The 12,955-nt window shown below is 35.1% G+C and overlaps 1 protein-coding gene across 15 annotated transcripts in view; it reads left to right on the plus strand.

The window, feature by feature from the left end:
• Positions 1-12,955, plus strand: part of CAMK2D (calcium/calmodulin dependent protein kinase II delta) — a 348,954-nt gene that overhangs the window by 42,761 nt on the left and 293,238 nt on the right. The gene's annotated exons all lie outside the window — the stretch shown is intronic.

Here is a 12,955-nt window from a genome sequence, read left to right on the forward strand (position 1 = left end):
TCAGGTGCTACTTCTTATAAACATAGAATGAAGCATGAACTGAGGAGATGTCATGCCAGAGAGTGAAAGTCCATTTCACTGTGATAGCCATTATAAATGCATTCTAGATAATTTCTTTTCTAGGTCAAGATAAAGGTTTGTTACATGCTGATACAAAACTTTAGAGAACGAACATTTCACCGTAAATCAATATTTTTATAATTTCAATTTAGTTTCTTCAGTTGAAAAAATGCTTCAGTTTAAGACAGCATTTCATCAACTTGTATAAATCTCTTTAGAAATATGCTCACACCTAGCCAAATGATATTCCAGTTTTTAGGATAGATTTTGAATTTATTTCTTGGTGTTCAATATTTGCTCTCTTAAGTTTGTTGTAGTTTTCATTGAGTCAGCTTGTGTAAAAAAGGGAGAAATAATGATATTATCTGCCACCATGGTAGAGTTTTTCAAATGTGCTGCAAAGGGTATGTTGGGAAATTCTAATGTGTATGTATGTGATATGATAATATATATAGATATATAATATAATAATAGAAGATACATCTACCATATATTTTAATATATATAGAAACATCTGTTATATAAATAATAAAATATGCATTTTTTTGTGAATTCATTCAAGTCTGAAATCCCAAATAGATACTAGAAGTTACTACCTTAAACACAATTTTCTGGAAATTCCAGAGAATTCAGATTTCAGACTGTAAGCTAGAAAGTTTTTATTATATAGAACAAATTCCAGAATTAGTTCAAAGAAGTTGCATTAGAAAAACACTTTATGTCTCCCCATATGAGTTACACACTTGATTGTTGTCCCAGTGACATTAGGGCTCTTTCCTGTTTCTCACTGTGAACTTGGTATACCTTAAGTCAGCAGTCTTTGGGTCTGTGTCTTCTCTGAAAATAGCACAAATTCGCCTTCTGCTTCTGGCGTCGTTTCACCTAGTTGCTCAAGTTGTAGTGGCAGCAACAGCTGAGACAGCAGCAATATGATAATAGAAATAGTCCTTGGGGGTGGAATTGCAGCCACACACAAAATTCTAAGACTTGAGTTAGATTTGGTTAGTACTGATCCCAAGTCTTCTTTTGCTGAATTTATTAAAATATGATCCCTTAATTATAATCCCTCTATTTTTCATTCACCCGAGTAAAAGAGGAAAAGGAATAATTGTTTGAACTTGTGCTCAATGGTGTGTGTGTGTGTGTGTGTGTGTGTGTGTGTGTGCTTCAAACAGTTATTTCAGGTAGATGCCAAAGAGCAAGGTGTTTATTGTCTTCTTCAAGGGGCAGAGACACAGGACCACAAATAGTCTGGGAGTTCAGAATGTCTCTGTATTCATAGCTTAAGCTCCTTGCTTTTTGTCCCTCCTGCCTTAATGAACAGTTTGCATATCTTGGACTTCTGCCAGAGACCTGATGTGAGTCAAAAACCCAGGCAAGGTCTTAATAATTTCCATAGCCTGTAAATTCCAAAACTGTCCTCTTCATTGGCCTTCATAATTGTCAGTTAGTGATGAGTTTTTAGCTTTTGCCGTGTCTCCAAGTAAGGAAATAAAAAATTAACCTACATATATATCATTAAGATTTTTGACCTTTTATTAAAATGATAGGAATTTTATTGACAGATGTGTGAATGAGTCTTGTCAAAGTATCCTAGTTATTTTATTTTATTTTATTTTATTTTATTTATGCATGGGCAGGCACCAGGAATAAAACTCGGGTTCTGGCACGGCAGGTGAGAAATCTGCCTGCTGAGCCACTGTGGCCTGCCCTATCCTAGTTTTTAAATGTTCTAAAACATAACTGTCTCTAAAAATCTGTAGTTCTGAGATATGGTGAACTCATAAATATTGGAGCTTTAAACAATTGCCCTCCAAATGTCCTAATTTCTCTCTATGTTTTGCTCCTCACATCAGAATCAAACTATGCAAATAAACTCAGTTAAAGATAAAAGTGCAGGTTTAATCCTTTCTCCACATGGCATTAAGGTAAAAACAAGTGCCATTCTGAGACCTGGGGTTGCTTTTGTTTACAAGTGAAAAGAGAGTTCTGCCTAGTTCAAAATAATCATTTTCTGGGGAAATTTATATTCAGATCTGAAGGCTGTTTCATTTATGGCTATATGTCTCATATTGTCAGTTCTCCTCCACGTGCTGGAGCCTCCTTGAAAGCTGCACAGAGTGGACTATTGCTTATTTTGGATCCAGGGCATGTAACTTTTGGAAGACTGTCAGATTCTAATGATTCTCTATATAGTCAGAAAATCACCTCCCAAAATATTTAAATCACTTTACCCTTTACCATTAAAATTTTTTCTTTGATTCTGTACTCCCCTCTTCCTCTCATAGCCTGTATCCACTCTGTTAGGAAAGTCTGTTGTTTCTGCCTTTAAAATATATCCAGATTCAGGTTACTTTTTGCTAAACTTCCACTACAACTACCACCATCATCTCTTTCCTGACCTACTGCTAAATTAGTTGCCTATGTAACCTTCATTTTGGTCTCCCTACCTTTGATCTCCATAGTCTATTCTCAAAACAGCATCTAAGGATCTTTTTAAAACTTAAAATCGTGTCACTCTTCTGTTCAAAATGGTTCTTCTCATGTCATGCAAAAAATAAAAAAATAAAAAATGATAATAATAAAGCAAAAGTCCTGTCAAGAGGCTGCACATGATCTGGCCCCACTGATGCCATCTTGTCCCCTTCCCCGCATGCCTCCTTGCTGTGACCCTGGAACATGCCATTCCCAGTCCCACCTTAGTGACTTTGTGCTCGCTATTCCCTTTGCCAGAACACTCTTCCCTTCGATATCTGCATGGATAAACCTCTTAACATCTTCAAGTCCTTGCTCAAAATTAGCTTTTTAAATATAGCCTACCCTGGGTACCCATTTTTAAATCATAAACTTGTAACTGCCCCCTTTCCAGTGCTCCTTTTCTTTTTCCATAGCTCTTCTCACTTTCTGACACTAACCTTATTACTTTCTAACATATTTAAAAAAAAAATTTTTTTTTTTAATTTAGGGAGGTTGTAGGTTTAAAGAAAAGTCATGTAAAAACTGCAGCGTTCCTATATACAACAGAGTGGTATAATTGTCCATTAGTGCCTGGTTTATGTCACCAAGCATAACATCCATGTTGTTGCATCCACCAGGTTTTCATTCCTTCTTATAGCTGAATAATGGTCCATCATATGTATATACCATATTTTGTTTATCCATCCATTAGTTAATGGACAATTGGGTTGCTTCCATCTTTTGGCAATTGTGAATAATGCCACAATGAACATTGGTGTGCGGGTATCTGTTTGAGTCCCTGCATTCAAGTTGTCTGGGTATATACCTGGTAGCAGGATTGCTGGGTCATACGGCAATTGTATTTTTAGCTTCCTGAGGAATTGCTAAATTATCTTCCATGGTGACCACACCAGTTTGCATTGCCATCAGCAATGAATACGTGTTTCTATTTCTCCACATCTTTTCCAACACTTGTAATTTTCTGTTTTTTTTTTTAAGCAGTCATACTAGCAGATTGTGAAATGATATCTCAGCTATGGTTTTGACTCGCATTTCCTTAATAGCTACCGATTTTGAACATCTTTTCATGTGCTTTTTTAGCCATTTGTATATGCTTTTTGGAAAACTGTCTTTTGCCCATTTTTGAATTGGGTTGTTTGTCTTTTTAGTGTTGAGTTGTATGATTTCTTTATATATTCTAGATATTGAACCTTTATTGGACATGTGGTTTCCAAATATTTTCTCCCACTGAGTAATTGTCTTTTAACATTCATGACAAAGTCCTTTGATACGCAGAAGTTTTCATCTATTTTTCTTTTGTTGCTTGGCTTTTGGTGTAAAGTGTAAGAAACCATTGCCTAACACAAGATCCTGAAGAAACTTTCCTTTATTTTCTTCCAGAAGTTTTATAGTCCTGGCTCTTATATTTAGATCTTGGTCCATTTTCAGTTAAGTTTTGTGTATGGTAAGAGAGAGGGACCCCCTTTCATTTTTTTTGCATATGAATACCCAGCTTTCCCAATACTGTATGTCAAAGAGACTTTTCTTTCCCAATTGAGTGAACTTGGCAGTGTTGTCAAAAATCAGTTGGTTAGTAGAAAATGTAGGAAAATATCTTATCAATCTTATAATAGGAGGTGGTTACCTAGACCTTTCATCCAAAGCACGAACATTGAAGAAATAAATAAATAAATGGGAACTCCTCAAAATTAAACACTTTTGTGTATCAAAGATCTTCGTCAAGAAAGTAACAAGACAGCCTACACAATGGGAGACAGTATTTGGAAACGATGTATCAGATAAAGGTCTAGTATCCAAAATATATAAAGAGATTGTTCAACTCAACAAAAAAAAGACAGAGAACCCAATTACAAAATGGGCAAAAGACTTGAACAGACAGTTCTCAGAAGAGGAAATACAAATGGCCAAAAGGCACATGAAAAGATGCCTAACTTCCCTGGCTATTAGGGAAATGCAAATCAAAACCACAATGAGATATCATCTCACACCCACCAGAATGGCCATTATCAATGAAACAGAAAGCGATAAGTGCTGGAGAGGATGTGGAGAAAGAGGCACACTTATCCACTGTTGGTGGGAATGTCAAATGGCATAACCACTGTGGAAAGCAGTGTGGCGGTTCTTCAGGAAGCTAAGTATAGAATTGCCATATGACCTGGCAATTCTATTGCCAAGTATCTACTCAGAGGATATGAGGACAAGAACACAAACGGACACACCAATGTTTATAGCAGCATTATTTACAATTGCAAACAGATGGAAACAGCCCAAATGTCCATCAACAGAAGAGTGGCTAAACAAACTGTGGTATATACGTATGATGGAATATTATGCAGCTGTAAGACAGAATAAAGTTATGAAGTATGTAACAATGTGGATGGACCTTAAGGACATTATGCTGAGTGAGATTAGTCAGAAACAAAAGGACAAATACTGTATGGTCTCACTGATATGAACTGACTTTAGCAAATGAACTTGGAGAATTTCATTGGTAAAAAAGACCATCAGAAGATAGAAATAGGGTAGATAGTGAGTAATTGAAGCTAAAGGGATACAGATTCTGCAAAGGGCCTGTATGTAAAAATTCAGAAATGGATAGCACAATACTAACTGTAATACAATAACAGTTATTGTATTATACTGAATGAAGCTGAGTGTGAGAATGATAGAAAGAGGAGGGCTGGGGGCACAAACGAAATCAGAAGGAAAAATAGACGATAAAGACTGAGATGGTATAATCTAGGAATGCCTAGAGTATATAATGATAGTGATTAAATGTGAAAATTTAAAAATGTTTTTGCATGAGGAAGAACAAAGGAATGTCAGTACTGCAGGGTGTTGAAAATAGATGGTAATTAATATTTTAAAACTTTAACTTATGTGTGAGATTAAAGAAAAAATGTTTATTTGGTACAAAATTTATATTTTGACTAGTGCATTTCCTAATATAACTTATGTGGACTGCTTAACTGAACACCATAGTACTTGGAACCATGAGTAGAGCTTGAGATTTTGTAGGTTTGTCCAGAGTGATGCCCTGATAAATCCCAGAGTGATTTGAGCAGTGAATAAAAAGTATTTGCTAAGTCCCCTTGGAGGAATGGTGAGAAAGGGGGAAAATTCAACTTCTCCAAGTGGAGAATTCTTGATAGTCTCACAGGCAGTGTGGACAATCAAAGGAATAGGCTGAGTCACCAATCTTGGGGTTTGTTCATATGAAACTTAACCCTGCAAAAGATAGGCTAAGCCTACTTAAAATTAGACCTAAGAGTCACCCCCAAGAGAGCTTCTTCTGTTGTTCAGATGTGGCCTCTCTCTCAGCCAATATGACAAGCAAACTCACTGCCCTCCCCCTCTCTACGTGGGATATGACTTCCAGGGGTGTGGACCTTCCTGGCAATATGGGACAGTAATCCTAGAATGAGCTGGAACTCAGCATCAGGGAACTGAGAAAGCCTTCTTGACCAAAAGGGGGAAGAGTGAAATGAGACAAAATAAAGTGTCAATGGCTGAGAGGTACCAAACGCATCCTAGAGGTTGTCCTGGAGGTTATTACGCAGTAACTAGATATCACCTGTTTAGTTAAGGTGTAACGGAGAGGCTGGAGGGAAGTGCCTGAAAATGAAGAGCTGTGCTCTAGGAGCCATGTTTCTTGAAAATGATTGTATAATGATATAGGTTTCACAGTGTGACTGTGTGATTGTGAAAGCCTTGTGTCTGATTCTCCTTTTATCTAACTTATTGACAGATGAGTAAAACATATGGATTAAAAATAAATAAATAATAGAGGGAACAAGTGTTAAAATAAATTTAGTAGATTGAAAAAAAATCAGTTGGCAATAAATGTGAGGGTCTATTTTTGAATTCTCAATTCCATTCCTTTATTTAATGTGTCTATCCTGATACCAGTACCATGCTGTTTTGACCACTGTAGCTTTGTAATATGCTTCCAAGTTAGGAGATGTGAGTCTTCCAACTTCGTTCCTCCTTTTTAAGGTGTTTTTGGCTATCTGGGGCTCCTTACTCTTCCAAATAAGCTTTATAATTGGCTTTTCTGTTTCTGCAGAGTAGGCCATTGGAATTTTGTTTGTGATTACATTAAACCTGTAAATCACTTTGGGTAGGAATAACATATTGATGATATTTAGTCTTCTAATCTATAAACATGGAATGTCCTTCCATTGATTTGGGCTTTCTTTTTATCAATGTTTTGTAATTTTCTTTGTACAGGTCCTTTACATCCTTGTTTAAATTTATTCCTAAATATGATTCTTTTAGTTACTTTTGTAAATCAAATTTTTCTTGATTCCTGTCTCAGCTTGCTAATTACTAGTATATAAAAACAGTACGGATTTTTGTATGTTGATCTTGTACTCTGCCACTTTGCTGAATATTCTTATTAATGCTCCTTGCTTTGTTGTCGATTTTTTTGGACTTTCTACATATAGGATTGTGTCATCTACAAACAGTGAAAACTTTACTTTTTCCCTTCCAGGTTGGATGCCTTTTACTTTTATTTTGTTTTCTTACCTATTTGCTCTGGCTAGATCTCCCAGTATAGTGGTTTGAATAACAGTGGTGACATTGGAAATCATTGTCTTGTTCTACATCTTAGAGGGAAAGCTTTTAGTCTTTCACCATTGAGTGTGATATTAGCTGTGGGTTTTTCATCTATGCCCTTTATTATGTTGAGAAAGTTTCCTTTTATTACTATTTTCTAAGTGTTTTTAACAAAAAAGAATGTTGAATTTTATCAAATGCCTTTTTTTGCATCAATTGAGATGACCATTTTTTGTTTGTTTACCTTAGTTTTGTTGATATGGTGAATTGTATTAATTGATTTTCTTGTGTTGAATCAGCCCTGCATATCTGGGATAAAATCTGCTTGATCATGTATAATTCTTTAATATATTATTGGATTTGATTTGCATGTATTTTGTTGAGGATTTTTGCATTTCTTTGTATGAGAAATTGGTCTGTAATTTTCTTTTCTTGTAGAATCTTTATCTGCCTTTGATATTGGGGGATGGGGGCCTCATATAATGATTCAGATAATATACCCTCCTCTTAAATTTTTCTGCAAGTGTTTGAGCATGGCTGTTAAAATTCTTCTTGGAATGGTTGGTTAAATTCATTTGTGAAGCCATTTGGTTCTGGGCTTCTCATCATTGGAAGGTTTTTGATGACAGTGCTGGTCTGAATCTGTGGTGGACCCCAGAAAAGCCATGCCCTTTGATCCTTATTTAATATTGCTGCGTAGGAGCATTTTGATTGTTTCCATGAAGATGTGACCCACCCAATTGTGGGTGGTAACTTCTGATTAGATGATTTCCATGGAGGTGTGTCTCCACCCACTGAAGGTGGAGTTGCTTGCTGGAATCCTTTAAAAGAGGAAACATTTTGGAGAGAGTCCCTTTTGGTAGCCTCCCGGGGAGCTTCATGAAACCAGAAGCCAGGAGAGAAAGCTAGCAGATGATGCCGTGTTCTCCACGTGCCCTTCCAGATGAGAGAGAAGCCCTGACTGTGTTTGCCATGTGCCCTTCCACTTGAGAGAGAAACCCTGAACTTCATTGGCCTTCTTGAACCAAGGTATCTTTCTCTGGATGCCTTTGGCTGGACATTTCTATAGACTTGTTTTAATTGGACATTTTCTCGGCCTTAGAACTGTAAACTAGCAGCTTATTAAATTCCTCTTTTAAAAAGCCATTCTGTTTCTGGTATACTGCATTCCAGCAGCTAGCAAGCTAGAACAATGACTGATTCAATCTCTTTACTTGTCATTGGTCTATTGAAGTCTTCTTCTAGATTCAGTGTAGTTTTACATTTCATCTACATTGTCTCATTTGCCTGCATGCAGTTGTTCATCATCACATATTTGTGTGGTCAGTAGTAATTTCCCCCCTCTGATTTTTCTAATTTTATTTATTTTTGTCTTTTTTCTTTTTCTGTAAGCCTAGCCAAGGGTTTGCCAATTTTGTGAATTCAAAGAAACAAATTTTGGTTTTATTAATTCTCTCTCTCCCTGTCTCCCCCTCTCTTTGTTCTCAGTTTCATTTTTTCCTCTCTAATCTTTGCTGTTTCTGCTTGCTTGAGGGTAGTTTGGTGTTCTTTTTTGAGTCGCTCTAGGTGTATGTTAGGACCTTGATTTTTACTCTTTTCTTTTTTAACACGGGTGTTAAGAGCTATGAATTTCTCTCTCAGCACTGCTCTTGTGGCAGCTCTTAGGTTTTGATATGTTATGATTTTCATTTGTTTCAAGATATTTACCAACTGTATAAGAGATTGTTATTTAACTTCCATGTATTTGTGGATTTTCCCAGTTCTCTGCCTGTTATGGATTTGCACCTTCATTCCATATGGTCAGAGAAGACGCTTTGTATGATTTCAATCTTTCCAAATTTATTGACACATGTTTTGTGCCCCAATATGTGGTCTATCCTGGAGAATGTTCCATGAGCATTTGAGAAGAATGTATATCCTGCTGTTTTGGAGTACAGTGTTCTATATATATCAGCTAGGTCTAGATGCTCTATCTATTGATGAAACAGTAAACTGTTTTTTAGAGGTAGCAACAATGTTGATACAACAAAATGCATTTGCCTATAAAAACAGGATGTTATTTTTTAAGGAATAAATCGCCTCATTATCTATCAAATCAATTATATTTTCTCATTTCTCTAGATGTCTATACTAGTTTTTCTTTCAGAGAAATTTTATATGAGTTTGATAACACATGGTCTATTTATTACCTTTTCTAATTTCAGAGAAACTAAATTCAGTGGCTTTTTTTTTTGCAATGTAAGAATATTCTGCATATATTTTGAAACATTTTAATATTGTTTTGTCTTAAAATGTCATTTATTTTGGTTCCATTGAAGAAAAACAACTTTTTATTTTGATGGAATGACACTCACTCAGTTTGATAATACATTTTTGGATACTTTATGTGACTCTCAGGAAAACTTAGCTTTTAAAATGAATATTTCTTAGCTGTGAAGGAAACTCTTCCCCCCTCTTGATGTGAAAATAACTAGGTGATTTGCATGCTAGAGTAATTTTACTGCAGCATCTGAGAAGTGGTCAGGGTGCAGAGGTAAACTCAGTTACCAGGCAACAGATAGCAGATTAGAAGACTTGAGAGTGACTAACATTGTCAGCTCTTCTTTCATTTAATTGTCAGTAAAGAGATTCTTTAGCCACGTAGCCCAGTTCCTGGGAGTCAGTTTAGAGTTATTTGCTTCTGGAGATATCTGACCCTAAATTCTGTTTGTTGAGTACTAAAACACCTCGGAAGTCATCCAGATATACTGGCATTGACCCTACTGTGGACCACTTGAAAAGGAGACATGAAAATCAGTAAAAGAAAATGTGCAGGCCTGTGGACTGCCGTAATTGCCTATGATACAGTAACATGGAGATATTCAAAATAAGACTCCGAACTGTGAATACCATGGAAAAAGTGTTAGAAAGGGGGGAGAGAGAGAATGAGAGGATGGGAAATTATAGACTGGAGAGAGTTCTTTTTCGATGCTTAGTTCTTATAGTTTCTCTTTTTTTCAGTTGTATGAATAAGATGAGTAGGAATCTAGGTAACTTCCCTGGGATTCTATCTCTATACCTTTTGGAAAATTCAAAATCCCACATGTTGCATCTGTCAGGGAATGGAAGGGCGCCCACATTAACTGAGCATCTATTGTCTAAGAAGTTGTATCAGATCTTTTACAGACATTATCCCATTTTATCATCACAACGCTTTTATAAAATGGCTATGATAATCCCTTTCTTGAGATGAGAGAGTTTTAGTATGCCAAGGTTAAAAATCTTGCTCAATGTCTCACATTATGGTTTGATCTAAAGCAGTGTTCTTTTCATTAGTCTATGCTCAATAATATCTAATAATTCTCCCTATGCATTTTAGTATATGTATCTTTATAAAGAATATGTCAGAATTAGGGTTAAAAGGATCTTGTAAGTCAGATTACAGTTCTCACTGTCATAACTTTAACACCCTAGATAAATTAAATATCTGCCTAGTTTTTAAATAATTCTGGAAAGGACTCCACAATTTCTCTTAGTAACCTAAATCTGCCATTGCTTTGATTTAAGGCATTTTCTTCTGATTTGGCCTAAATAGAGATGGAAACCAGCTGGTTACCCTTCTCAATATAATAACCCATATATTTCAAGAACATTAAAAAGTATCCCCCTCAGCTTTTCCTTCATAATGGTAACATTTCTCTCCTTTTGATCTTTCTTCTTTTTTTCCAACCCTTTCATCACCATTGTGGACTACTTTCCTTTTGATTTCTCCACATCCCCTTTCAGATGTGGATGTCATAACTGAGCATGGATATCCAGTATGAGTCAAGCAGTGAAGAATAAAATAAGAAGCTTACCTCAGAGTTTCTAAACTAATTTTCTATTTATGAACCCTAGTAATGTGCTTGCTTAAAACACAGCAAGAATGGTGACTTGCTATCATAAGGTTTTTTTCTCCCACCTTTTGTTTTTCATTTATATCACATGGCTAGCTATTAATTGTGAAAGCTGAATCTTATATTTGCAAAATGAAAGAACAGACTTCAATAAATATGAATACTTTGATGTCAGTTCGTAGCTAAATAAAAATGATTTAAAAAGTTTAAAAGATTTAAGTATGTTGAAGGTGGTTGTGTAGTTAAAAGTGCTTTGTTCACTTTATATAGTAGTACCTTGAAATACTTCATATATGCCTAAATGGTTGATAATGCAACTGTGCCTTAATTATTTAATTTATTTCATGCAGGTTTTCTGATATACCAAGCTCATTTTGAATACTATTTTGAATGCTACTTTGAATACTATTCTAATTTACCTAAATTCTGCCTTTATTTCTAGCTTATTTACCAATGGGAACTACCAACGAAACATAAATTATAGTAAATAACAGGCCAGGTTTTAGCCATACCATCCTTTAAAACTCATTTCAAGTGCACATTTAAAAATAATATAGGGTGGGCAATGGTGGCTCAGTGACAGAGTTCTTGCCTGCCATGCCAGAGACCCGGGATTGATTCCCAGTGGCAGCCCATGTCAAAAAATAATAATATAGCCAACCTTCTTATTTTTTGCTACAAAACACTTGTAGATTATAAAATTACTTTGTTTCTTGGGAGGTACTATTAGTGTAGTACTCTTTTCAATTTAAGTTTATTTTGTTACTCAATTTTATGCCAATACTTTAACTTTTCTGTTATGAGTTGAGGTCAATGTTATTTTTATTTAGCTAGAGAATGACTTATTGTCATCCAACTTAAATAGGTTAAGTATCTATTGATGGAATTTTATGTATGCCTAGGAAATGCTGCAACAACTTTCCTCGTTCTCCTTTCTGTACCTTCTTATGGGAAAAAAATTTTTTTTTTCTAATATATGTTTTGTTGATGAGCAATAACCAAGGGGCTACCATTTTCATGTTGTTACTTTTATAGTGTTGTATATTTTCAAATTTAGAATTTGAGTTCTTACACATGGTTTTTTAGCTTAATTAAAAGTATCTTACAACTTAATGCTTACTCACTAAGTGCTACATATAGTAATTGAGAGCATATTTATTACTGGTATAATAACATCAAATTAATCCTTGAAAGAAGGATTATTATCCTTATATCTGTATAACTACAAGGTGTGTCCCTAAAATTAGCCAGATATTTTTAAAAATTTCAGATGGTTTATCTGATGTGCTGAAAGAAATGTCAATTCAGAATGTATCCCAAAATATATATTCCTAGCATGTGGGATAAGTAGAGACGGTATCAAACAAGCAAAAGCTGTTACACATTGTCACTACAAGACCCTTATACAAGAATTACTTCACACCCTCGAACAAGAAACAAAAGTGATTCTACATTGAAAGTCTGAGACACATGAAGAAACAAATAGCGAAGAACAGGCAAATTTAGAGTAAATATAAACCAACACTGACTCTGTCAAAGAGAATTAAAAAATTCTACTGGTATTAAAAAAAAAAAGAAGAGCGAATTAAATCAACAAACAGCAATAGCAAATGCATTGGAAAAGGAATAAATGGATTAAAAACATTTTAAGGTAATATCTTGAAAGAGGGTAAAGATTTGATTATCCTTAGTCTTTGATAAGTATCAATTTTGTAATCCTAGGGTAACCACTAAGAGAACAGAAATGCTGCGTTTTGCCTTCATACTCTTGGAGAAAAAAGAAGGAATGATAAAAAATATGAAAGGAAAGGAAAAGACATGGAAGACGTACTTATCAAAAGTAGCAAGAAACAGAGGAAATAGACAAACTAAACTATATATTTTTAGGGAACATGGGGGGAAGTAATTATGAAAATCCATGAAATAATGACAAAAATGCAGTTTAGATAGCCAGACATTTTGTATGTAGTTAATTTAATTAG

The sequence above is a fragment of the Tamandua tetradactyla genome, chromosome 24, assembly GCF_023851605.1.
Source record: "Tamandua tetradactyla isolate mTamTet1 chromosome 24, mTamTet1.pri, whole genome shotgun sequence".
Classification (NCBI taxonomy): domain Eukaryota; kingdom Metazoa; phylum Chordata; class Mammalia; order Pilosa; family Myrmecophagidae; genus Tamandua; species Tamandua tetradactyla.